Source organism: Halichoerus grypus, chromosome X, assembly GCF_964656455.1.
Source record: "Halichoerus grypus chromosome X, mHalGry1.hap1.1, whole genome shotgun sequence".
NCBI lineage: Eukaryota > Metazoa > Chordata > Mammalia > Carnivora > Phocidae > Halichoerus > Halichoerus grypus.
In genome coordinates, this window is record NC_135727.1 from 17,730,364 (window position 1) to 17,757,711 (window position 27,348).

General features: G+C 44.9%; 1 long non-coding RNA gene across 1 annotated transcript; it reads left to right on the forward strand.

Annotated features, from left to right (window-relative positions):
* The first annotated feature begins 6,131 nt into the window (after window positions 1-6,131).
* Window positions 6,132-26,825, forward strand: LOC118518838 (uncharacterized). Its single transcript, XR_013444759.1, has 3 exons — window positions 6,132-6,250; window positions 26,096-26,155; window positions 26,500-26,825. It is a non-coding gene; the product is annotated as an uncharacterized LOC118518838 (long non-coding RNA).
* Window positions 26,826-27,348: the final 523 nt, after the last annotated feature.

The following is a 27,348-nucleotide window of genomic DNA, read 5'->3' on the forward strand; positions in this document are numbered from 1 at the left end:
GAGAGTTGAGCAGAGGAGGTTGGGAGAATGATTAACTTTCCTTTGGGGAGGGGGGAAATGGTCCCTGTTAATGTTTTTGGATTGAATGAAAGAGTTTTCAGGGCAAGGGCCAAGTAGCGATTAGATCTTTTCCCTCCAAGTAATCCCCATTCAGGGCTGCGTAAATTGGAATACTGAGCAGAGGGACTGGGAGGCAGCAAACCCTTTAGTCTCTCCCAACTAGCCAGACCCTTTGAACGATGAATTTTGATGGAGTTTGTGTGAAGATTTGGGATTTTAGCTTAAAGGCAGATGTAGTGAACTTGAAGAAGTCTCAGAGGAGACAATGAAAGGCTTGGAGAATTTAACTTGAATTCAAAAGGTGGAAGGGATTGGAATTGTTCTGTCGAGAGCTGCCTCCTTCTCGCATCACCTCTGGTCACTTCCTGCTTTACACTTTGTGTGGCAGCCATACTGAAATGCCCACCACGTTTCCCATCACTCCCAGCCTTTCCGTGCCACTTGCCGCCATCATGCCTGTGCGTCATGCGGTGCAGTATGCCCAGAATGCCCCTTTCTCCACATAGCCATCCTTTGCTCAGAGGCAGCACTTACTCTTCATGGTATCCAGCACTGTGCTAACTGTGTTAGAGGCAGTAGATCATTTAATCCTCATAGAAACCTTCTGAGGTGGCTACTGTTACCTCCACTTTATGTTCAAGTCAGTGAGACTTAGAGAAGTATGGTAACTTGCTCAAGGCTACACAGCTTGTAAGAGGAGCCAGAATTTGAACCCAGATATTTCTCTCTCTCTCTTTTTAAAGATTTTATTTATACATTTGAGAGAGAGAGAGATAGTGAGCAGGAGCGGGGGAGAGGGAGGGGCTGAGGGGGAAGGAGAAGCAGACTTCCCGCAGAGCAAGGAGCCCGATGCGGGACTCGATCCCAGGAGCCTGGGATCATGATTTGAGCTGAAGGCAGACGCCTAACCGACTGAGCCACCCAGGCGTCCCTCATTAGGAAATTTAGAACCAAGTTTGTAGCCCATTTCTAGCAACTACACAAAGACTGAGTGGTGCTTTTTTATGTACGCCAAACATATTTTATGTTTTAGTGTTTTCCTCCTTCAATTTCCCCCTGTGATTGGTTCCCTCAATCATTTATTTTCTGGTTGTGGTATGTGGGTTTTCTTTTTTAGATTTATTTTTTATTCATTTGAGAGAGCACGCACAAGCAGTGGGGGGAGGAGGGCCCGAGAGAGAGGGAGAAGCAGACTCCCTGCTGAGTAGGGAGCCCGACGCGGGGCTCAATCCCAGGACCCCGAGATCATGACCTGAGCCGAAGTCAGATACTTAACTGACTGAGCCGCCCAGGCGCCCCAAACCCAGATAGTTCTGATTTCAGAGTCTGACTTCTTCTGTTAGTCTGGGTCCTCTGAGAAGCAGAAGCCAAGATGGGATTAAACGTGCAAGGATTTCACTAGAGGTGATATCAGTATGAGAGACACTGGGGAGGTTGCTGGAGGAGGCTGAGAGAGCCGTCAGACTGAGAGGCAAAGAGAGGAAAAAAGGTTGGGTAGGAACATCCTAGATGGCCATGCAGTCAAGGAAAGGTTCAGGAAGCCCTTCGCCGAGTCCTTGAGCTGAAGTCTGCTGTCAGTGGAGTCCTACATGTTCCCGCGGCAGGCCTGCCTTCGGGTCCAACGTGCGGAGTCCCCTGGCTAGCAGCAGCCAGGGGGGACGTGCCGGCTCATGCACACTCCGTGATGAACACAGCACCTCGGGCCCTTGATCAGATTATGTTCTGTGAAGTTCAGGGGTTCTCTCTCGACTGGGCAGATTTTGTCCCAGCAGGGGACAGGAGGCAACATCTGGAGATAGCTTTGATTGTCACCAGTAAGGTGGGGGCTGCTCCTGATACCTAGTGAGTAGAGGCCAGGGCTGCTCTTCAACATCCTACAGTGCACAGGACAGCCCTCCCAACATAGAATGATCCAGTCTCCAATTTCGATGATGCTGAGGTTGAGAAACCCTGATGTAGTGGGAGGCCGGCAAGGGGCATTCTCAGGACCACGGCATTCTCCACCTCTCCATCTTGTCCCCTCCTCCAATACACCCTCTCTGCCTTTCCCCCTCCGCTCACTCCGGTAGAGGCCCCCCTCTCTTACACTCCAGGCGCTCGGCGTGCCTCCTCCCCAGCACTTCCCATTGCTCGTGGCCTCATCTGTCTCCCTGGATAGACTGTGAGGATGTGGACAGCGGGAGCTCCATCTTACTTTGCTTTGTATCCCTCACATGCAGGCTAGGGTCTGGCCCCTAGTGAATGTTTATTAAATGAATGAAGGTGAGAGAAGGCTCTGAAGCCATTTAGTAGCAAATGTTCTATAGGTGACAGGCTGTCACATAGCTCCTTTTCAGGACCCCTCTACCCCAGTGGATCCCGTGACTCCCTGCTTAATGGCCACCAGTATAACAAATTCCCTCCTGAAAAGTTTCACTTGAATGTCCCATAGTAACTCAAAGTCAACATGCCAATAATGAAAGGTATGCTCCTCCCCAAACCTGATTTTCTTTCTCTGTTCCCTTTGTCTGTGAATGGCCGCACAATTTATCCTATTATTAAAACTAGAAACTTGGGAGTCACATCTTTTCCCTCACCTCCCCCCTGTCCCCTAAATCACTAAATACTAAGAATTTGACCCTTAATATCTCTCAAATCTTCCTTCCTGCCTCCATTCTCACCACCATCGCTGTAACACTGGCTCTCATCACTTCTGTTCTGGATGATTGCTCGTCTCCTAACTCATCACCCTGCCACATATCCCCTTCAGATTTACACTCGACACTGCTGCCGGAGTGATAGTCTTAACACATATTTGAGCAGATTATCCTCTTGCTCAAAATCTTTCAAGGGCTTCTTGTGATCTCCAGGATAAAGTCCAAACTTCTTATCACAGCGCCCATGACTTTCATGACCTGGACCCCTGCCTGGCTTTCCAGCCTCATCTCCTATCACTTCCTCACACATACCTTTGGCACTGTTTCTCAGCCGGGGGTGACTTTGCACCCCAGAGAACGTCTGACAATGTCCGGAGACATTTTTGGTTGTCACAGCCCGGGGGAGTGAGGTGCTAGTAATATTGAGTGGGTGGAATCCAGGGATACCATTTGCTAAACAATCTGCAATGCACAAGACAGCCTCTCACAACAAAGAATTAGCCAGCATGTAAAATGTCATTAGGCATTTCCAGGGCTCCTATAGCTCCCTGGAAGCCTCAGGCCCGTTTCACTGGTCTGTGCCTAAAACGTGCCTGGAATGCCTTTCTCTCCCCTTTTCATCTGGCTAACTCCCACTTGCCTTACAAAACTCGATTTAACCCTTGCCTCTTCTGGGAAGCCTTTTCTGACCTCCCAGTCTAAATCAGATGTCCCTCCTTTGTGCTCCCGTGGCTCTCAGGGCCTGCCCCCTCTCATGGTACTTATTAGATAGTACTGCAGTTATTTCATTATCCCTTCCCTGGGGAGACTGAACTCCTTGACATCAGGGAACACAGTTTGTTCACATATGCATCCCCTCTACTCGGCACATGGTACGTGTTCCAATAAACATTTGAATCCATGAATGAATGACCACACGATCCGAACAAATGATGGCCTCAGATTCGAAAAAAGAATAGAAGTTGTTGCTTGTCATCAGCCTCACCATTGGTCTTCCTTTAGGGAGATGCCTACAATATTTACTGTGATGTTGGGCCAGTCAATTGGTGAGAAGATGAACTAGAAAAATACTCCTTCCATTATCCATCAATATTTTATTGGTCACCTACTATGTGCCAGACACTGAGGTAGCACTGAGGACCTGGCAATGAATAGGACAGACATTTGTAAGTTGCCTCAAGGAACTTACAAATCGAGCAGGTTATACATGTTTGAAATCTGGTTAGTCTAAGTAGACCACCTTGGGGAATCTCAGTTAAGGGTCTGGAAATAAAATGTATTAGAAAGTTAGAGTGCTTTCCAGTCTGATTTGATTTGCTTGCAGCAAATTGACCACCTTGCAAATCCTTGGTGTAACAGGCATGTCCTTCCCCTGAGCAATACACAGAGCATAAATGCAGCCAAACTATTTCTGGCCCTGACTCTCCAGCCATAGGAAAGACTCTATCTGCAAGGAAGAAAGGAGGTTACTGATCTGAATAAGCTACAAAACAAGTGGAGACCCCCCACTTCCTTAATTGACTTTGTATAAAGAAAATGAAAGCTCATTACCCGTCTTGTCAGTTGCCCCACATCTCTGGAGCTGGGGCAGTGGCTGGATGATGAAAAGCTCCCTAGTGCAGAAACAGTTAACATTAACTTTGGCATGTGTGTCAAGTGAGGTTTGGGCCTGTTATCTCTTTCCTAAGAGTCTCTCAGATTCAACTACAACACTAAGATACCCAAATGCACAGGAGTAAATCTCTACATTTTTAAAGTGGATCTAACCATACTCCTTCGACTTATTCGAGTAGCTTTGGGCTGAACTACTGCTAGGGAAAGACTTATTTGACCATGATTGGGAAAATGCTATGGAAAAGGTAAAGCATTATACTCTGGTATATGAGATAATGGGAAGGATAGTATCTTCTAGATGCCCAGAGAAATTTCCAACTGAGATAACCTCAGGGGTTATTAAGGAGTCTTTGTTTGGGCAGCAGAGGAAACTTTCCCCCATTTCATTCATTTATTCATTTTTAAAGTTCTATTTAAGTAATCTTTGCACCCAACGTGGGGCTTGAACTCATGACCTTGAGATCAAGAGTCGCATGTTCTTCCGACTGAGCCAGCCAGGCCCCCCCATTCATTTATTTATTGAGCACGTACTACACATTAGGCACCATGCTGGGTGTTGGAGATACTGCAGTGGGTGGGTGGGAGTGTGGACAAAAATCCCTGACCTGATGTAGATTACATACTATTGGGTAAATATTTGGCAAACAAAGGCAAGCTGCCCTGTGTGTGTGCGCGTGCATGCGCGCGCGCGCGCGCGTGTGTGTGTGTTTATGCCTGCTGGGCTTCTGTTCAGCCTCCTCTCACCCTACACCCCTCCCCCTCCAGGGCTGGCAAGTAGAGATGTTGGCTTCCTTCACAGATTCCATAACTTTTGGGGGAGCTGTACTGGATGGATATGTTAAATCACTGATGCAACTGTCTCGACCCTTAGGTGCAGTTTGAGTTTTCCCCTAAACACTTATATCGCCTTTCAGGACTTTAAGGCTGTAAATGGAATCATTCTGGTTCTCAGGATCCATAATTAAGCTCCTGTGTTTGCACGTTCAAACCTTGAGGGTGCCCCTTGGGCATTTGGAGAGCATTTAACATACTCAGCAGCCTCTGCGACAGAAGCCAAAGTGGCAGCGGGAGTACATTCCATAAAAGCAGCTCTCTTCCTAGAGCCCATAATTAGAATGTGTTAACTACATCCTCTTTGCATCTGGTACACAGCCATTCAAGGGTGACAGAGGCAGAATGGCAATGGGACCCACAAAAATGTTCTGCTGTCTGTAAAGGTAAGAAGTTGGTCTTTATTCTCACTTGTCTACCGGAAGTCAGGGGTTTTTTCCTGCCTGAGATTAGACACCTAGGGAGGCATTCTATGTAAAACAGCCTAGTTCCCGGCCCATCACGAGAATTTAAAAAATGACAGCTATCGTCATCGTTAGCATCATCCTCATCATGTTAGTACTTCACTGTCTTATGGAGAATGAAGTAGAAAGAAACAGAAACAGGGTCTCAGGTCTGTGATCTGGTTTTGTCGTTAAATCGTCATGGGGTCTTCGGAAAGCTCGCGTACTGTAAAGACTGGGATGGCTCGGCGTAACCATACAAGAAGCGGAATCTTTGGCAGGGTGGAATAAGGAGGAGGGGGAAGTGGAAGGAATCCTAAGCGGAGCAGACTGGGGCCAGGGAGGAAATAATGCAGTTGCATAGTGTTACTGGATGTCCAGATCCGCTCTTCACCCTTCACAGGAGGCTGACCCATATGGATTGCATTCATGGACTCCCTTGCCTCCTGACTTCTGGTTGTGTTTGGCAGCAGCTGGGGATTGGAGGGCGGGAGGAGAGTGAAGCTGGAGTGTTTATTCCCCAGGCTGTCTCCTGATGGACTGAGGACCGGCAGTGGCTGTCTCTCTCTACAGAAGGCCGCAGCGTCCTGTAAAGCACACTCTACACACCGCTCCCTCTCCTTGGCCCTGGGTGGGTAAGAGTGCCCTGCACTTACTACCTCCCAGGTATGACCCCATCTCTTGTGAAGGTTCCACTCTCTACCCACACCTTTGTAAGTAGCCCCTTTATGAAATTCTCCCCCAGATTACTCAGTCTGAGGGTGCCATCTTTTTCCTGCCCAGACCTTAACTGATAAACCTTGGTCATTTTTGTACTATCTCCTAAGCCCGGAGTGACATTGGCATCATGGTAGCATAAGACGTCCCTCCTTTTTGTCCCTCAAGCCCCTAGCACAGTGCTGGGCACCTGGTAGGCACCCAGTAAACACCAGTTAAATGAATAAGTTAATGAACTTTGGTGAGGATAGCTGGGTAGTCCAAAAGGAATAGGTAATTCTGGTACAATTCTGATCATCAGGAGTTCAAGGAGGGTCAATCGGGCAAGTGGAGCAACCCTAGGGCAGGGAGGAGGATTTAGAAAGAGGAGGATCTTGCTGGGGCAGCTGGAAGAAATTGAGCAAGGATGGTATCTAAGACCCTAGTCACTGACTGAGGTTCAGGGCAGGGCCCAGATGTGGGTACATAAGGACAGAAAAAGCAGCAATGCTCAGTTTGACTTAATCATTGGGCTTTCGGCAGGAGAGAGCGTCCTGGCTGATCACTCAAAGTCTGGGAGCTATTGGGCGGGGGTAAAGGAGTCTAATTCACTAGACCAGCATAGCTTGAGGACTCGTAACTGTTCTTTCATGGAGGATGTTTCTTGAGCTCCTTGTTCTGCTTTTGACACTTAGCAAACGATCTTCAGGACTTAACTCGGTTTCCATCATTTTCCTTTTTGGGGAAGGAACTCACACAGTAGCCGACAGTTCACTTTTTCACTATGAAATAATGAGTGACTACATGTGTAGGGGTTGAGAACGTGGGCATTAGAATCAGACAGACTTTTATAAGAATCTTCACTTGACCAGTGTGGGCAAGTCAGAACCTTTCTGAGTCTCTGTTTATTTATTTTTTAAAAAATGAAGCTGGTGATAGTGCTTTTCTCCTTGTGTTGCGATGAGTATTAAATGAGATAATTCACGCCAAGCACTGAGAACATTTCTTGGCATATAGTAAATACATAGTGAATGAACTTTAGCTTACATCTGTATTAGTATTTATCTTTCTGGTTTTTCATGGGTCAGTCTCTTGGAGTCTGATTAGTGCTAATCATAAAATTTTAAAGTTCATTCACTATGTATTTACTATATGCCAAGAAATTATTATTATTAATTATTATTATTAAAAACAGAGGAGGCCACATCTCCATGATGCTGCTGCCGCCCTTCCCTATCATATTTCTATGCCAATCACTAGCACTGGCCAGTGGGGGACTGTTATCTATCCTCTGGGCTTTCCCAGCTTTGGGTCCGTGCTTCCATAATGGTGCTTATCACATTTTAACATGTCTGTTTCCCCTACCTGACAGTGAGTTATGTGAGGGCAGGGCTAGGCACGAGAGTAGGGGCTCAGAAATACTTGTTGAAATTTTTTAAAATAAAATTTCATCTGCACACATCCTCCTAGGACCTTAGCCTCTTCTGAGGAATAAATTGGGCACTTCATTCAGGACGTTAGGGCACCTGCTTCTTTCCTCTTGTTCCAATCCCTATTCTTTCCATTCCCAGACACCTGCCTCCTGCTCTGAACAAGTGTTGGAAAGCAAATATGGCAGAAATAAATACCATTCAAGCAGTGCCTACACTGCAGGGAGCCCATAAAAGGAGAAGGCCCCTCTAAACTGGAGATCTGTTTATTTTGCAATTAGCAAAAGGTCAGGAGGCCTGGCGTAGAATCCAAGTGTTACTCTGCTGTGTTAGCAAGGAATGTGGGGTTGGGAAGTTATTGCTGGGGATTTGGAATTTTTATTATGAATTCCAGGAAGCCAAACTTTTCTGGGTAATATGTGAATCACAGCAAAGTATTCTGCCATCCTTTGACCCAAAGTTAGCTCCTTTTTGGTGATATAACAAGGTCAGTAGGTCATGGGAGCTCTGGTGGGTTACCTTAAAATGACCCCTTTTGAGGATGTAACAGATTATTAATCAGGAGCCATATCAAGGAGCTATGGCTAGGGAGGAGCAAGCTTTCAACCTTTGATTTAGGAGCTGGGAATTTACAGTTCTCTTTCTTCTGCAGGGCCCTAAATTGGCTCGACATAACTCTAACAGGAACATTTGTTTAGTGGGTGCTCTCTTTACCACAGGGCATTATGGGATACCATCCATTCGAAAAAAACGTATTGAGCACCTACTATGTGCCAGGTACTGAGCTAGGGTGATGGAGACACACAAAAGACCAAGACGTTGTCCTCAAAGTACTAGAGGGCTAGTGAGGACACAGGCATGAAAACAGAAATGCGGTCCGTTGTTAGGGGTGGCGTGATGGGGAGCATCATGGTCTCACTCCTCCATGGTCTCACTCCGTCAGGGCAGAGTGAGGCCTAAAGCAAAGAGTGACCCATATTTTAGCCAGGGAAAGAGTCAGCGACGGGAAGGACTTCATAGAGGAGGTGGCGGATTTCAATTGCCCGGACAAAAAGAACCCTTTAAATAAGAACAGTGCCTCCCTAAGATTCTGCTGCGGTGGCCACAGTATCATTGACCCTGCCTTTACTTCAGCCCTCTTCTGTTGGCTTGTAGCTACTTGTACTTTGAAAATTGGTTTTGAAGTCTTAATTGTAAGATTGTGCGTCTCAAATTCATTGACTTTGCCTTTGACGCTAAAATGCGTATGCTCTTCTATCCCTCAGTTAATGCATACATTTGGTTGATTAACAATGGAGCATTTCTGTACTACACGTGTCATCTCAGGCCGGAAACTTCTTGGACGAGGAATCCCTTTGTTGTTAAAAGCTGCCTGCCTCATAAGCTTTTAAAGCTTATTTCATCAGGTGCATGCTGGGAGGTGAGGGATGATAAAGTCTCTGGGCTACAAAGCCCCGTCCACAAGGCCTTCCCCTCAGCACCAAACTGCCTCAGACCGTCAGTCGGTCACACTTCTGACCTGATGCCAGCCAGGGGAGCTCACATCTCCACAGTCTCTGCACTCCCTTTCTGTTGCCTAGAACCAGAACCAGAGGAGCATCTCTGTTCCTTTTTTATTCCTGTGGCTCTCAAAATGCTTTCCCATCAGCAAGTCACAATTTCTGTGATACAGGAAGCCAACACAACAATCAACTGACATGTATATAGGAAACCAAAGACTTATTTGAAGCTTCTGCACCTGGTTCCATGTCTTCCTGGGAAACTCCAGCTGCTGCGTTAAGCCTGGAACCTTGGTGTGGTGGGTTCCTACAGGCTTTAGAGCTGAAGTGCTCTTTAGCTGATTAAAAAAACCTAAATATACATTGAAATATTGTTTTCCCACAAGTCCCTTAAATATTAAATAGCTTATGGCTTTTTTTTTTTGACCATGTGGTTTATAGCTTGTTATTTTGGAAAACACTATTCAAAAATAGCATATCACAAGTATTGCAATCCACAGGATTGTTTTGAAGAGAGTGATTGGCCAGAGCATCTTCTTTGATACTTCTAAGTTATGCCACTGATGAGCATTTGTGCTTTCCATTTATAAATGAATGAAAGGTAATTTAATTTGGCATTAGCTAGGGGCGCCTGGGTGGCTCAGTCGGTTAAGTGTCTGCCTTCGGCTCAGGTCATGATCCTGGGGTGCTGGGATCAAGCCCCAAGTCGGGTTGGGTCGGGCTCCTTGCTCAGCGGGGAGCTGCTTCTCCCTTTCCCTCTCCCTGCCGCTCACCCTGCTTGTTCCCTCTCTCTCTGTCAAATGTATAAATAAAATCTTTTAAAAAAATAAGTTGGCATTAGCTTAATAATGACCTTTATGGAACCAAAAGAGAGTCAGTCTATGGAAAAACAAAGCTGTTTGGCACTAAGCAAGAAAGTCAGGACTCATTCTTGTTGTAATGCAACTTGCTAATGGGAACCAAGGTAAATAACAAGTGGGAAGAAATTGTCACCTATTGATCCTAATAGTGAGATGTCAAACAATGTGTCTCAAATTAAGAGAGGGAGAGGGGGGAGAAGTCCCCTCTTTTGCTTTACCATTTGCAAAGGACTCGAAAATCTGCCTCAGCAAAATCTCATCTATTTGGACTAATGGGGGTGGGGGCAGGCAGACCAATCTGAATTAGTGACAGGTTGGAATTCTGGAATGTTTTAAAACATGCCCTTTTATTAGCTGAAGTCTATGTGTACAATAACTCAAACTAACTGCTCGCAGTGGTTCCCAAGAGAGACCCTCAGAGACTTGCTTTCGTGAATAGATAAGACCCATTTGTTATTAGCAGTTTCCATTGACTCATAAACAATGTGCTGAAGTCCTTAAAAACAATTTGTTCCTTTAAGGAGATGAAAATGCATTTGTGATGTGGTTTAAAGAATCCTGTCCAGCAGACTCTTTCTTCATGGAAAGTGCAAAGAGATCTCTCCCTAGAATCTTCCCCACACAGCTGCCACAAGCACCTGAGGGATTGAGGCGTGGCTGGCCTGGTGGGGGAAAAGGAGGTTCACCCAGAGGTCTCTGTCAAGAGAGACACAGAATACGGAGTTGGAAAAAATATCCCCATCGCCACGCCAGCCTCCGCTGGAATACTTCTGGCATTAGGAAGGAGATCACTACCTCTGGAGGCTGGGCAGTGCGAACGTTTGGAAACGGGTTTTTCCTTTGCTCTTGATTACCTGTGGGGAGGACAGCCCCCGTAAACCTGTCTGCATGTGGACTTGTCACATCAATATCTTTTGCATCCCCAGTCTCCTTCACTTGGGCGTCAAAGTGGGAAGTTGACTTTGTTTGCCCACCCATCTCCTTTCCTACCCCACTTCTTCGCCTCTCGTCCTGGAGTGCTGTAATATAAAACAGGGAGCAAACTGTTAGCTCAAACCCATTCTTGTCCCTCCCTGGGTTATTTGCCTACTTATGAGGAATTGTGGAAGATCCTAATCCTTCAGGATTGGAAAGAAAGAACTGTAATTTTGCAATGTATGATGGGCAATGGCGTTCGTTGATAAAGTTTGGAGAAACGGATCAGGAGCAGCATCCGGGCAAATCATACTGTGTGGACAGCCTGCCCTCCTTCCATCCCCAAATGCACTCACCTTTGCTCTGTTAGGTAATGTAAATATCCAGCTGCCTCTCCATATCTGGGTTGAATGTTTGTGTTCTCTTGTCTGTGTGGCCTTGACACGCCTGGCCACATCATGAAGGGTCTGTATTACAATGTAAACTCCAGCAAAGCGCTCATGTTTGTTAATCTTTGTACAATTCTCACAAACGAGTGTTCAACAAGTGTTTAAAACAATTTTTAATTACACATATCATCATTTCAAATACACCTATCATGAAAGTTACCATCATAACCATTTTTAAGTGTATAGGCCAGTAGTGTTAAATACCTTCTCATTGTTGTGCAACAGATCTCTAGAGCTTTCTCATCTTGCAGAACTGAAACTCTATACCCATTATATAGTTACTCTCCGTTCCTCCCACCCCCCTAGCCCCCGGCAACCAACCATTCTACTTTCTGTCTCTATGAATTTCCCTACTCCAGACACCTCATTTAAGTGCAGTCATACTGTATTAGTCTTTTGTGACTAGCTTATTTCACTTAGCATAATGTCTTCAAGCTTTATACACACTGTGGCATATGTCAGAATTTCTGTCCTTTTAAAGGCTGAATAATATTCCATTTGTATGCATAGACCACATTTTGTTTGTCTATTCATCCGTCGATGGACGCTAGGGTTGTTTCCACCTTTTGGCTCTTGCAAAAAATACTGTATGGGCATACACATATCTGCTCAAGCTTCCGCTTTCAGTTCTCTTGGGCATATACCTAAGAATGGAATTGCTGGATCATATGGTGACTCTCTTTTTAACTTTTTGAGGATAATCAGTGTTGTTTAATGAGACTGAGGAGGAGGAGAGACATAAACTAGATGCGTTATTATATTAGAGTCTCTCTTTTCACTACATTATCTATTGAGTAGTTCTCATGTGCTCAGTGCTGTGTCTGACATAACTTGGAACTTTATGGTCCCTTCTTTTCTATCACTATAATGTAATCTCCATAAAAGTGGGGATTTCTGTCTATCGTCTTCTTGACTGGCAGATGCCCATAACCTAGGATAGTACCTGGCATTCATTTGTTCACCTGTTCAGCAAATGCTATTGAGGATCTAATGTGTAGCTCGGACAAAATGCTCATGAAAGTGATCACAAGTCAGTGAAGAAAGCAGTGTTTCCTGTCTGCTTGGCTAAGGGGCAGAGTGGATGAAGGGAGGCAACAGGGTCTTTCTCAATCACTTTGTGCCCTATCAGCCAAACACTGGCAATCCCCTGCTTGCAAAGGGAGACAGGGGTGAATTTAGGACTCAGAGAGAGCAGCTCAGTGAGAAATGAAGATCGTTAGAGACAGAAGCCTTTTCCAAGTGGTCCTGGACAGAGAGCTGCCCATTCACAATACTGAAGCCATATTGAATCAGGAGGAGAGCAGATCAACTCTTACCTTAGCAGGACACGATCAACTCTTGGCTGAAAAGAATTTTGTTCTTGTTGTTGTTTCACTTTTGCCTCAAATGTGAATGAGGAGATGCGGAGCCACTATTGTCCAAGCAGAACCTTTGAATTAGGAGGCTCAAGGAATCAACCTACGTGTTCCCTGGTACTCAGTCAATCCTAGCTAGTTCAGCCAGGTTGACGCTTGAACAGCACGAGTCTGAAAAGCGTGGGTCTGCTCAGATATGGATTTTTTTTTTTTTGCAATAAATACAGCACAGTACTGTACGCGTATTTTCTCTTCCATGTGATTTTTTCAAGTACTCTCTCCATAACATTTTTTTACTAGCTTACTTTATTGTGAGAATACAGTATAGAATACATATAACATACAAAATATGTGCTAATTGACGGTTTACGTTATTAGTAAGGCTTCTGGTCAACAGTTGTTAAGTTTTTGGGAAGTCAAAAGTCGTATGTGGATTTTCTACTGCATGGGGGGTCGTCACCCCTAACCCCGTGTAGTTCAAGGGTCAATTGTAGGTACAGAGTCATCTCAGGGCTCTCTGGGGTTCACAAAATGGGGCATTCATTCAACGGTGCCCCTTAAATTCCGCTTCTCTAAAATAGCATGCGAGACACTGCTGGAACAGTGGAGCTGGGAGGGAAATGGCTGAGGTTCCTCACAGTTAAGCCCTCAAAGGCATTTTGCAATTCCACGCTGACTCCAAAGAGGCCACATCTCTTCCCTCTTCTGTGAGCCCCAGTGATTTTCCTGGTCTGTCTTCCTACTTCTGAAACCACCTCCAGTTAGTCCATTTCTTAGGGTCCTTTCCGCCTCCGTCTGGCCTTTGGGGACAGGATTAGGCTCTCTAGCTCTCCTCTCCTTGCTGTCATCCCCAATGGCGCCGACACCACAGGGGAAGAACAAAGTCACAAATATGAACAGTGATAAAAACTCAAGACATTTCACAAAGTTCTTGTAATCAATGTCCCTGCTTCTTTCCTTGAAGGTACCCAGAAGCCCCAGGGGTCTCCTGTTTTCTTTTATCTGTGAGGGCGGCGCTCCTTATTGCTTATAGGCTAAGGCTACGCTAATTAGCCTAGCATTCAAGGCCCTCTCCAAGCAGACTAAGGTCCACCGCCCCATTATTATCTACCACTCGTCTTCTAGTCTACACAAACTGTCTGCCCTCGGCAAATGGTCTCCTAATTGTTTCCCCCTCAAATAGCTGAAACTATTTTCATTCCTGTTTCCTGGTCTTTGTCCACATTAATTCCGTCAGGCTCTCTGCTACCCTTTCTTCAGGGCTCGGAGTCTTACCTTTTGTGACTACCCAGGGCCCTTGGGGGAGAATTGCACCCTCCCTGGAATTCCAGTAATGTTTCCAGTCTGCGCCCCTTCTCCGGATGTTACACACGGGAGTACATGTGTGTGCGTGTGTGCCTGAAGGCAAGCCCTTCTTTCTATCTCTGGGGCTAATGCAGTGCCGGGCCCTGAGTAGGCACTCCGTAAACTTTCGTTTCAATGAGGATGCATGTTCTCGAAGCCGATTCTTTCTTTCCTTAGGTGGTGTTTACTAGCGTGAATGAAGTGCTGCCGAGACTTGCTCACATTTTGAGAAAAGATGAGGATGGTGATGACTCAGTGGCAAGATCTTTTGGCAGAGAATTCATCTTGAAAATACTCGTACTATCCTGGCAATGTACATGTAACAAGGGGAAACAGCCGAACCAGTCTTAAGATAACGCTAAAGAGCTTTCAGCATTTTAGTAGGCAAGACTTTCCTTCCTTCCTCCCTCCCTCCCTCCCTTCCTTCCTTCCTTCCTTCCTTCCTTCCTTCCTTCCTTCCTTCCTTCCTTCTTTTTTATTACCAAGGTTATTAAACATTGCAATGAGCTACAGAGGTAGATTATTGAGAAAATTTGGAGGGGTGGACAATTTATTCATTCATTCAAAGGAAAACTGGCAGGCAAAATAAAGGAAGGGGGGAAAAGTTTAAGTATGAGGGATTTGGCATTCATCCATGGAAAACAGAGGAAGGCGGATAAAATCTTTTTTTTTCTTTTTGGACTTTTTGGTCTCTCAACTGTGTATGGCTTCCCCAGCAGGATGAAGAGACTTGTGGAGGGTGGGGCTCCTTCTTCACTGTGTTGTAGAGCCATCAAGCAGGCCAATAAAATAAAAAAGGCCTGCAGATGTTTTTCTCCTGAAGAAGGGTTTGGAATGGTTCCTGAGTAACTATTGGTTAATGGCGATATACTTTCAGTCATGAAAAGATACAGAGAGGCTGACAACTTTAGCTCTGATATACCTCATCCAAAGGAGTGTGGGGGGTGAGGTGTGCTGAAGGACATGCTCTTACAAAAGGGGGGTGCATCAGGAACTGGACAGACACAGCCTCGCACAGGGGTGGGACGGGAAGTCAAAGAATTAGAAGTTGTATAAAGAGTCACTGAAGGAAAAACAAGAGAACAAAATGAAAATGTTAGAGGGACGCTCACTACAGAGAAAGCAAGTTTGGAAGTTTGTGATTAGATTCTTGGCGAAAAGTACAGACAACGTGGCGTGTATTGTTGAAAAAGCCGATGATGACATCCAACATCTTCAGTCCCAGAAACATCTGATCTCAGACTGCTTGTTTATAAAATAATTTTAGGTGTCTAAAGAGTCAGAATCTGTATTTGTAATAAGCGCTTCTGTTGATTCTTAAGATCAAGCAAGTCTGGGAAGCACTGTCGAGTAATGTAGTAGAAGGAGTTCTGGCAAAGTGTGAAAACAGCAACAAGTGATTTCACTCGGAAGACAAGTCATGCAAAAGAAAAAAGGGGAAAAGGGATAAAAGATGGGAAATTGGATTGGGGGAATAAACAATCAGTTTTTGCCCTGCTTGCTCCCGAAATGATTTAAGGCAGTAGCAAAGTTATACTAGTAAATAACCGAATTGTTTACTGTCGGCTTGATACGGCACATGCGTTCTCTCATTTAACGCCGACAACAACCCCCACTTTACAGATTGGGAAACTGAGACTCGGGGAAGGGAAGCTAGGAAAGGGCAGAGCTGGGATCCAAGCGGAGGTCTCTGCTACTCTTAACTGTGTCACTAAACTACTTACAGACATCAAAACAAACCAACCCCAAAGCCCAGGAACCACAACAAAAGATACAACCAAGGGAAGAAGTTTGGATGAAGAGAAGATAAGGGAGGGAAAGCATGGTGACGCTGATTGGGTCCTGTTCATTGATTACAAATGTGGCTGTGAGCTTTCTAACAGCCAAAGGAAGCCAAAGCTCTTGATTCAGAGCATCCATAAGATAAAAGCAGACCTGCTTTCTTAGGAGAGACATCACAGTTTCTGATAGAATTTCCTGAGAGAAATGTCTCGTGTGGATCCTCAAAAAGAGGAGAAATGCTTCTATTGAAAGGATTTTTTTCCCCCAAGGGAAAAGGACATTTTGTTGTTTATTCATTTTTTAAAACTCACGAAGGCAAATACGGAAGCAAGGAAATCATTTAAATATGGATTATAATATTCTTCCCTTGTAAATATGTTTTACAGTTCACATATTCTTGGTAACAAAAGAGCTACGTGTGGAGTTTTTGTCCTTGGAGATCTTAAAGAAAGGGTGGCTATTCCTCTGGCTTGGATGCCTGAAGGCAAGGACTGGCTTAATGGGGCCCCTTCCAACTCGGGGGCTGGGATTCTATCCTTCTGTAGCTGTGCAAACACTTCTACCTGGGGCTGCTTAGCCAGTCTTAAACCTAAAGACTCAGCCACAGAGATGGCTATGAGTGCTTCCATTGTGAGGATCCTTTCTGATAAAATAAATGTTTAAACACACACACACAGACACAGAGACACAGACACACAGACACACACACACACACACACACACACACACACACTAAAACAAAACCTCCACAACATTCGGGATTAAGACACACCCAAGTAAGACATTTGCAGTAACAAAAGTCTCACTTAGTCAATGCTTGTCACTGGGGATGGAGAGTCAGCACTTAGCGCCACTCATTTAACGCCGAGCGCGTTTGCTGAAGTCCTTTGTGTCTTAGATGTCAAAGAAATCTTTTCTAAGGGAACCATCAGCACCACCTCAGGGGTGATGTTTTAAGCCTAATGTGAAAAAGAGAGCTTCTCTAAAACTTCTTATATGATTAACACGGTTCAATGCCCTTTATGACAAAGCATGGGGAGTGCAAATAAAATTCTCTTCAGGAGGAGACCTTCCTCCCCCCCGCCCTTTTTTTGCTTAAATCATTTCTTAGCAATGTGACACAAGACGAGAACTTTCACATTTCAGGGGGGGAAAAGCTCAGGGAGATAGAGCCGTGCAGTTTCCACGGACCCAACCCACTCCGGAGTGGGTCAGAGGGCTCCGAGGAGGCTTCCTTTCCACCCGGGAGAGGCGAGAGAGAATCGAGTCCCCGTCTTGGTGTGCGTTAGGGAATGGTACGTGGCGAGAGCTAACCCAAGCCCGTCTGCCTCTGCGAGTTTGTTTGAATCTGCGGCCTTCTTTCCGGCTAGCGTGGCGCGTCCAGGAAGGAGGCGCCCGGGAGGTTTCTGTAAAAAAGGAACGAGGTGCTTGAGCTACAAAGAGGGGTATGTCTACCCTGCTGTCGAGGGACAGACTGCATCCTTGCAAGAGAAGGTGTCACCCTCTGGAGTGTTTGATGGACTGCTACTCTAACAGGTTTTCCCTTTATAAACAGAGGCCAGCCGCTTTGGCCTTATCTACTTGATTCTAAAATAGCTCGTCAATTTAATAGCGTTCAGGTTGTTTATGCACACACAAGGCCCTTTGGAAAAAAAAAAAAAAAAAAACCCTTTTCATGTCGCCAAACAGGCATTTTGAAATCAACTAATTGGATGGTTGTCTGAATTCAACTCGTTGTTTTAAAAATAACCAGTTGTTCCACTGAATTACATTTTTTTACCCCCAAGCCAATTGGTGTGTGTAGACAGAGTTTGAGTCAATCCAGATGGCTGGCTGCATTTTTGACTTGAACTGACTGGATGTTTTGTGGTCAGATATATACAGCTCTTGATAGCCACTGGGGAACCGGAGTGGAGGGGAAGGAAGGTGTAGGAAAGTTAGGAGAAATTATATCAACAAAAGTTTCCATCTTGAGGGCCGTGGATTCAGACATTTTCTGCAATCAATCCTCAACACACACGCACGCACATGCACGCGCGCGCATGCACACACACACACACACACATAGTTAAGAAAACAGAAATAAAGTAATAACATCCCTCCCAGCTGGCTCTGCTCACGGCTGTGGGTCTTTTCTTTCTTTCTCTCCATGAATTTCTTCACTGCTTGGGTGGCCTGTGGAGGGATTCTGGCACGTCAGCTTCATAGGTTTAGCCCCCTCTTAGGCTCACTTTTCCTTCCTGTGGGGAGCTCTCCTTTGAGGGACTCTGTGCTCCTCTCTGTCTGCGAAGGCAAGGTAGGAAAAAGAGGGCTTCGGTCGGACCTGTACCCCCTAATTCCAAGCATGAGGCCTGACTCTGACCCGTGGAACCACTTTTCCTCAGGGAAGCTGTGGATTTCCTGTAGTGAATGTAAGCAGCTCTCCCTACCCAGGCGTGTCACTACTACATTCGGAGAAATTCTGAGTTTTGTATCATCGATAGTCTCCATAATTAGCTGTCAAATTCCACTGGCCCGAGGAAGTGCGATTTCAGAGGCTTTCAAAGGCTACTTCATTTGGACTTCTCCTTTTGATTTCTTCATTTACCTTCCTGATAACAGGATGAAAGTAAAACAGAGCCAGACTTTCCCTGAACCACTTGAGGCTTTTCACCTACAAGGAGGAAAAGGTTCTCCAAACATTTAAAATCCAACTGCAGGGTGATTTCCAAAGCGTCTCCCACTTTCTGCCCCCCCCCCCGCCCACAAATTGGGAGTGAATCGTCTGAAACAAACTCGCTTTTCCACAGCCAACACTGTATCTCTTCTATCTTGTGCAAAGGTCATTGTTTGCAGGAAAGTGAAGAGCAACAAGAAACGTTCTGAAACCTGGCCCGGTCTATATGGTCCCCGACTTTTCTCTCTCATCTAGTAAATCCTAAATGGGCATTGTGTTTCATAACATGGCATTTTTCAGGCCTGGCTCTTGGAAGGTGAGTATCGATTCCCCTGAGCCTTTCAAAGACATCTGGATAACATTCAAAAGTTTCTGCCTATGACATTTAGGTTTGAAACCACTGCCACATGGCTTGTTGGGAGTTTTTATTTTTGTATCTTTTAGAAATGGACAGATATGACTTGGGTATGGTCCCGTCTCCATGGCTGACCTGCTATGTGATCTTGGAATCATCACGTTATGTCTTTGAATCTCGGAGGTTTTCTCATCAATGTTACGGGGGTGATAATACTTGCATGTCTGGTCTGTCTCATGGGGCTGTTGGGAAGAACAATCCGGATAAGGTATGGGGAAGCCCTTTGTGAGAAGCGTGAAGTCTAAAACAAGTGTAAGAGAGTTGGAAAGGAGACAAGTTAACTGGGGTGATTAGGCGGTCCTGGAAGCTGGGCCCTTTCTTCTCAGATCCAGAGGTGCGTTGTCAGGCTCCCAAATTGCCCTACGTGGTACCATCCCTTTAATCCCCGTTTCTTGGATGTAAACACCCTGAAAGATCAAATTCTAAGGAAAAAAAAAATGGTATGAATGGATATATTGCCTCAGTTTGAAGAACGCATAATAAGATTAGTACAGGGGTAAGGAAACTTGGCAGGCTTAACGTTCTGTTAATATCAGTGATGCTGTGAGTGTATTCAAGGTATATTGCTAATAGTGCAAGTCCTGTTTTGCAGCAAAACTAAAGTGAGACAGATCTTCTCCCCGGATTCCAGAATCATGGCTGCTTCAGGTGCAAACACAACTGCTCAGAGAAAAGATCCTCTGTTGATCTGCTCATCTCAGAGTCAAGAACTAAACAGTGCCTGTGAGAAGAGACAAAGGGGCGATAGGCAAATCCATCCTTCATTCTTTAATTTTTTTCTCCTTAACTGTCTCAGGGTTTCCCATCCTTGAGTGTTGTAGGGGCATCTGATAAACCCCAGATGGTTTAGAAGCACACAGAATCCTGCTTTATATTATCATCTTGTCTAGCTGCCGGCGTGTGATTAAATGACCTTTTTGCCATAGGAGCAGTTACACTGAGGAAGATGAACTTTCCCTTCCACATGTGGGAGAAATGTTTTCCCTCCACATATAGACTATCTGCCGAGAGCCTGGCCTTGTTTCCAGTTGTCAAGAAATCATTTGGCCTTTTTCCTCTGAAGAGGAGTCAGTTCGTTGCCTAGTATCGAGCAGAAAAAAAGAAAAGTAAATACAGCATGATATTTCTGTACAGCAGTAAATTAGAAATGGTATGAGTATATGTGAATATGACTGTGAAGTTTAAAACTGGGGTAGATCTGGCTGCAAGCTCAAGTTTGAAAGCTTTTTTTCAGAAGTGAATTTGAGCTCCTGTAGTTACATCCAGGAAATACGAGCCATTACGAAGGCTGGGAATTGAGGGTAAGGCCAAAAAAAGGGTCTGGAAATGTAATTGTAATTGGGGAGGCCAAGCGACAGAGGTTAAGCCCCGGGAAATGGAAAGGCAAATCGGTGTCTGAGAATTCCTGGGCCTGTGTCAGGTCTCTTGCTGGAGCCCGGCCATCACTGAGCACCGTTCAGCTCTTACACCCTCCACATGGACCTGTTTTAAGGGAGGCTGCGGGAGGGTTGAGCAGGAGCCAGCAGCGTGTAGTTAAAGGAGACCCTCTGAGAGCATATGCCCCCCTCAAACTTTTGAATCCTGTAAAATCTTGATAATCTGGCACGCCCCAAAACTGGCACTGTGGTAAACCTGCCAATGAACTCCCAACGAAAAATGCAAGATCTCAGTTAGGCCTCATCACTCTGGTGGTTAAAAACAAACCTGGATAAGGACCACGAGGGTAAGAATTTTGCCCTAATCGCTGTATCAACAGCGCTTAGAACATAGTGATGGGTCAATAAATGTTGTTCGTAAAAAATAAGGCAATCTGTATTAAAAACAAAAAACAGACAGAAAACCTGGCTTTGATGGCCCTTAAAAGAAATAGCCTTCAAGTTCATAGGATAATGTGAATACCTACACTGTGCCAGACAATTTACCTATATTATCTCTAGTCCTCACAAAGACCTTGCAAGGTTATGTTTTTCCTAGCATACAGAGAAGCCGAAGGAATATTGCAGTGGACACCAGTATCCTGGCTACCTGTACTATATTTGTATTATCACATGAATTTACCCACCCATCAATTCATCAACCAAAGATTAAGCTTTTAATCCTTATTTTTTAAAAGATTGTATTTATTTATTTGACACGGAGAGAGGGAGAGAGCACAAGCAGGGAGAGCGGCAGGCAGAGGGAGAAGCAGGCTTCCCGCTGAGCAGGGAGCCCGACGTGAGGCTCAACCCCAGAACCCTGGGATCACAACCCGAGCCAAAGTCACACACCCAACCAACTGAGCCACCCAGGCGCCCCTTTAATCCTTATTTTGTAAGTGAAGCCTCAGCCACGTAGGGCGGCTGGCCTAAGGTCACTCAGCTAGTAAGTAACAGAGCTGGAATTTGGACTCAGGACTATCTGACTCCAGAACCCACACTCACTCCACCATGCTGCAGGGACTCTTGTCATCACCGTGTTGCAACATCAGTTAAAACAAGTAAACTAAAGAGTGGGTTGAAACTGACCGGATGGTTGAAGTTACTCGTTACAAGTATTGACAGCAAAGGAACAGCCTATGAAGGGCCTTTCATTCCAGAATTACAATTTGTAAAAATCAGACTCATGCAGGAGGGTTTGGATCTCTATATGTTCTATAGCATACATTAAAGAGGAAGAGACAGGGGCGCCTGGGTGGCTCAGTAGTTAAGCATCTGCCTTCGGCTCAGGTCATGGTTCCAGGATCCTGGGATCGAGCCCCACATCGGGCTCTCTGCTCAGCAGGAAGCCTGCTTCTCCCTCTCCCACTCCCCCTGCTTGTGTTCCCTCTCTCACTGTGTCTCTCTCTGTCAAATAAATAAAAAAAAAAAAAAAAAGGAAGAGACAAATCATACAGGGGATTTTTATTGTGCTTGTTTTTAAGAAAGCAAGTTTCATGATGTGTCATAGGCCCAGCACAGATTCGGCTCCAATGTATCACCATTTCTATATATTCACAACATCGTACACAAGTTAAATATGAGAGAACAGAGCAGCAAGAATAGATTAGATTTCCTGTACTTTGTTTAGTAAGGCAGGGAAATATGCACTACATCTCAGAAAGATTTCCATAGAAAGGATTGACACAGGTCTTTCAACAGGGAAAAATTGATAATAAACCCTCCTCAAAGTTTACTACCATCATTTCCAGCCAATATAGTAACCTGTTAGACCCCCATGCAGCAAGATTCAGATAAACATAGTCTCTTACCGTCAGTACTTCACAATCTTAAAGAGTCAACATCAAAGCCTCAGTTACGTAAAGATTTTAATGACATAATTCTAAAAATCTCTGACTGAGATTTCTGGAGATAAAGAAAATACGATAGAAGTATGTCTGTTTGTATCTCCACTCTTGCAATATTGCTTACAACAAGCATGGCTGGGCTGCTCGTTAGGAGAAAAAATTAGATTCTAAATGTTGTACACAGTACTTTAAGAAGAGCACTGATGGACCAACAAATATTTCTCAAGACTCTCCTGTGGAGATTGCACCCCATTGTTGGGGTGTGTGTTGTGAGGGCTGTGTTCAGTCACCCATTCAACATATAGGTATTGGGGGCCTGCTATGCTCTAGGTACTGTTCTAGAAGCGGGGTATAGAAGTATAGGGTTCCTTCCTTCAAGGAGTTCACAGTCACAGAAACACAGATTGTCAGAGCTAGAAGGACTCTTAGAGAGTATATAGACCACCTTCCTCAGTTGGAAGTTAAGGAAGGAGGCTGTGGGTTCAGAGATGTTAAGCTACTGATCCAGGGGCACAATGCTCAGAGTGGCAGCACAAGAATTAGAAACCAGCTCTTTGGACTCCCTAGTCCTATGTTCCTTCCGTTATTCCAGTCTATTTGGGAAGACAGGATACTCCCACATGAAACAACTTTAGAACAATAGCAGACAAAAAGCTGCTAACAAACCATATGGTATTAACCATAAGTTTAACAGGAGTTAGAGGAGGACTGGAGACATCCAACAGAGCTTAAATCTTCTGAGTAATGACATGCAATTTATTTATGGCAGGGGAGACTTGCTATGCTTCTGACATGTTGTAAGGATGAATGAGATGAAGGCATTCCAAGGAAGCAGTACTTCCCTCTGGATCTTATCATCTTGCTCTAAGAAGATAGGTTTTGGTACACAGGCTAGCATCTCCTTCATTTACAACAGAAAAAATATAAAATCTGGGGGGTGGGTGGATAATCGGTAAAATAATATACGAAAGCTGTGGAGTTCAACTTCTGTTTTGCAATTTACACCAAGATCTACTGAGACGCAAAATCTCACAAAAACCATATTTACTCTCTTCTGAGTATTGCTGAATAAAAGTGAGCCAAAGAAGAAGAATGTTCCTATGGGGAAATTTTTGTAGGAGAAACCTTTTAGTGAGAAATTTATCTTCAGATGGGCTACGTATTATCGGAAAGTTTTTACGTGTTGTGATTTTAATAGGAACTCTCTATAAGTAGGGAAGGTGGAAATTTATCTTTGTAAAGAAAAGCTTCACAGGGCTTTATTTGAAAAATATTTACGAAGTGACTACCATGGCACTGGGCACATCCTAGGGCAGTGCTTCTCAGGCTGTAGTAAAGGATTAGTTTATTTTATATGTTTTTTATTATCTGTCTGACATGTACAAATACTTGGGGAAACTACAATGAAAATGAATGACTAGAAAAACTGGGAAATAAAACCAAAATACAAGACCGTTTTTAAACAATTATGAGATTCAACAGTGGGGCCAATTCATCATGTGCTTACATGTGGCTGTGGTATCAAAATGCTATACAATTTTCTAAAGGCTTACTCTCCCTTTTTGTACTTAAACTTGGCACAGACCGGTAGCAAACAGTGCAGGGACCAGCACAAGTACCCAGACCACACTTTGAGTAGCACTTGTACTAGAGGAAATAGAGAGAGAAGCATCATGAGAACCTGTGCTCATCTAAAGCTTACAAGTCATGGTGGAGACAATGGTCCCTCCAGGTGTTGGTACAGCAAATATGGCAGACGCTGGGCTAACGGGTATAGAATGGTTTGGTACCTACTCTCCCCTTCCTTTGGCTGCAGGCCCCCACCACACTGCTGCTCAGGAACACAGTCCCTCATGGATAGCCTTTATGATAAGTCTATAGAGTTAGGGGTGGGGTGGGGATGATCGCCTTTTCTTGAGAGATGCTACTTTGGAAATTCCGCAAGACTTAGAACTGTGGATGGGGTTTGGGAAGTGGGATGGGAGAGGTGGTTGAGAAAGCATGAGTTGCTATCTGTGGTGGTGGCTGTCGATTTTCCTCCCCCAGATTGCTGGGAATTCAGGGAGCTTTGAGGATGAGAAAGGAACCTGATGGAAGGAAACAACGTGAGAGTTCAACTGTTGGAGATCCTCTGTTGACCTAGGCTCCAGAGCATAAAGACCCAGAAAAAAAAAAAACAAAAACATAGTAAAATTACTTATAGGTTCTACGCACCATACGACAAAATAAATATATTACATTACCTGAACCACTGTGTTTTTTGGGCCATGATAATTCAAAGCAAAACAAAGGATGTGTGAATTGCCATGCCTCAGGCATCACCAGCCTTTAGATTTAATGCTACCATAGTCTCAACCACCAAACTACAAACCCATTAAATTGTTTAGAAAACCAAATATCCTATGCAAGAGACAAAATGTTAGATATAGATAGATAGATACACTATGTCTGCCCAATCAAAAAAAAATCAATGGACTGGGGGTATGAAGAAATATGTTAGGAATCTAGATCAATATCCCTCATACAAACAGAGACAGAACAGAATAATTTTTTATTTGTGGTAATCAACATGATGCCACAAATAAAAATTTCAATAATTTTTTCCCCCAAGTCTTAGACTCTAGCTTACAAGAACCTCAGTATATTTTGTGGATTTAGTGAGGGCCAAGCATAGTCCCTGGTCTGAGGAGAGGCTATCCGTCCACAACTCATAATGCAAGCATCTCAGCCGGCCCTATTAATTTTCCATACACATGGAGCCAAACTCTGCCTGGGATTATTATGCAATTTTCAAAATGGCTTTAAGTCTTTCAACTTACAAAGTTACCATTTACATTGCACTGGCCTGCTGGCTGGGATGAATGAATGAACGCTCTTTCCCAAAGGACCATAATTCATTCTCTGATCATAGCTTATATGTTTGGGAGAATTGGGATCAGTGTGCCTGGCGCCTCCCCTCCTCTCTGCCCCACAAAGGACTCATACACTGCGAGAGAAGGGGAGACAAAGTGGCTGTGTGCCATGGAGTGCAGAGGTGTGGCTAGGGACGTGTTGACTGGGGGCAGCAGCGGTCCAACATATAAGCAACTGTCTACATGATGTGATTTCAGGTGCACCAAAAAAGGCCTCATTGCCCCTCAGTTTAAACACTCCCTTCCCACTGGCGAATGCCTGGAATTCCACAGTTTGGAGAGCTCTGTTCCTTTGGTTTAAAGCTTTGATCCCTGTTAAAATACCCGTACCCCTGGGTGGGCAGCCCCATTATATCCTATCAAGCAGATAGACTGTAGGCAGATGAGTCTGCAAGTTTCTTCTCTGAAAGCCGGTTTTGAGGATAGGGCAAGGAGGAGAAGGCACTGTGCACCTGAGGGGGGTGGGAAGAGGAGGGCATCATCTGGGGGGCAAAGGGAACCGGGCCATCATCTGGGGGGCAAAGGGAACCGGGCCCAAGACAAACCATGTGTGCGTGTGTGGCCGCGTGCACGGCTGTGTATGAGCCCCTCCCATGGCGGCAGCTGCTGAACACCCTTTCTTAACTCTCTCCCAGAAACCTTGATTTATGCTGCTTTTGGAGCCATGGAACTAGACTCTCCTCCCAGCTACAGCAAGATAATAGCTGCTGGCTACAGCTGGGAATTCTTGAATTCTTTCAAACTGGAGACTAGGAACGAAAGGTGAAGAAAAGTTCTTCTGAGGTCCAAAGAGGAAAATGGGGCCCAACGGTGTCATCTAAATGCTTCCAATGGGGCCTGAAAGCACAGAACCATGAATTGTAGAAAGTGAACGCTGGCTCAATCAGCACATCCTTTTGTGTTTCTCGACTGATTGTTTCTCTTTGTCTCTTCCAGCTGAAGAGTAAGAATGAGTCATTGGCCTGACTCCTAACGCGAGGAAGGGAGCCTTGAAGGGTAAGATGGTTGTTTATGTAAAAGAGCAAAAAAGAAAACCCAGTCTTAATTCATAGTCACTCATCTGGGCAGTGGAGAGTACGTAACGGAACAGATTTTAGGCTTTGGGAAAGGAACTGGATGTTTGTCAGTAAAACTCCGTTGTCACTGGATGTGCAGAGAGCACTGGATCGATCGCTGTTCCTGACCCAAAGCCTGTTGTTCCTCAGGGGCTGTCCCGGTGTCTGAAATTCCACTGCCAGAGTCATCGCTTGGGGGCTGGAAGACCAGAAAGTCTTTGAGAGGCCCTTATAAAAATGGAACCGCTTCTTAAGCCTAGCCCCTTTTATTCCCTCCTCCCTCAGGTTGGCTTAAAGCCTTGAAGAAGCTGCTTGGATGGAGGAGGAGCAGACGCTTTGAGGCCAAAGAGTTCCCCAAACCTCAGGGCTGGTTTGCCTGTGAGCTAGCCCTAGTCCTGGTCATTCACATAGCACCCCACAAGTTTTGCCATATCGTCATATTCCTAATACTCTTTCATGTTTTTCTTCAAGCCAGCTCACGTTTTCACTGAAAGCAGTTCGTTTCAGCACTATCTACTTAGCTTTGTCCTAAAGCAGTCAGGGGTTAGGTGCGCTACTCATGTATATATTTTTCTAATCCACATTAAAATAAATATCGAGTAAAATAAAAACCAAAAACTTCACTGGCCCACCTATCACCACGGATTCATGCACTTTACTTTGGGAAGCACCCCCCTGGCTCATACAGAGCGTATCACATAAAGAAGGTTATATTAAAAATAGGTCTCAGTCCCTCATTTCAAGGTACTCACTACCCAGTAGTTGAAAACAACTGTTGCCTTTGTAGTTAGTTGCATGAGCTCTGGAAGATCATGAATTTATGGGAGGTCATGTCTTCCTCTGCGAGGTCATGAAATTCAATCAATGCTTGCCTTCCAATCTGCCCTTTGGTCACAGGGCTCCACAGGTGGAACATATCAAACTCACCAGCCAAATTATGACTCTTAATTGGTGTTTCTTTTAAAGTGGATATGTCATTTGTCAAATGTTCAATGCAGGCGCAGGCCTAGCCCCAGGCAAAATTATGAAGTAGGAGAAGAATGCCAGATACATAGGCGGCACTCAAATGTTTGTTGAAAAAAGAATGAATGAGCCCTCCGTCCTTGACTCCTCTCCCAGCCCCCACATCCACCA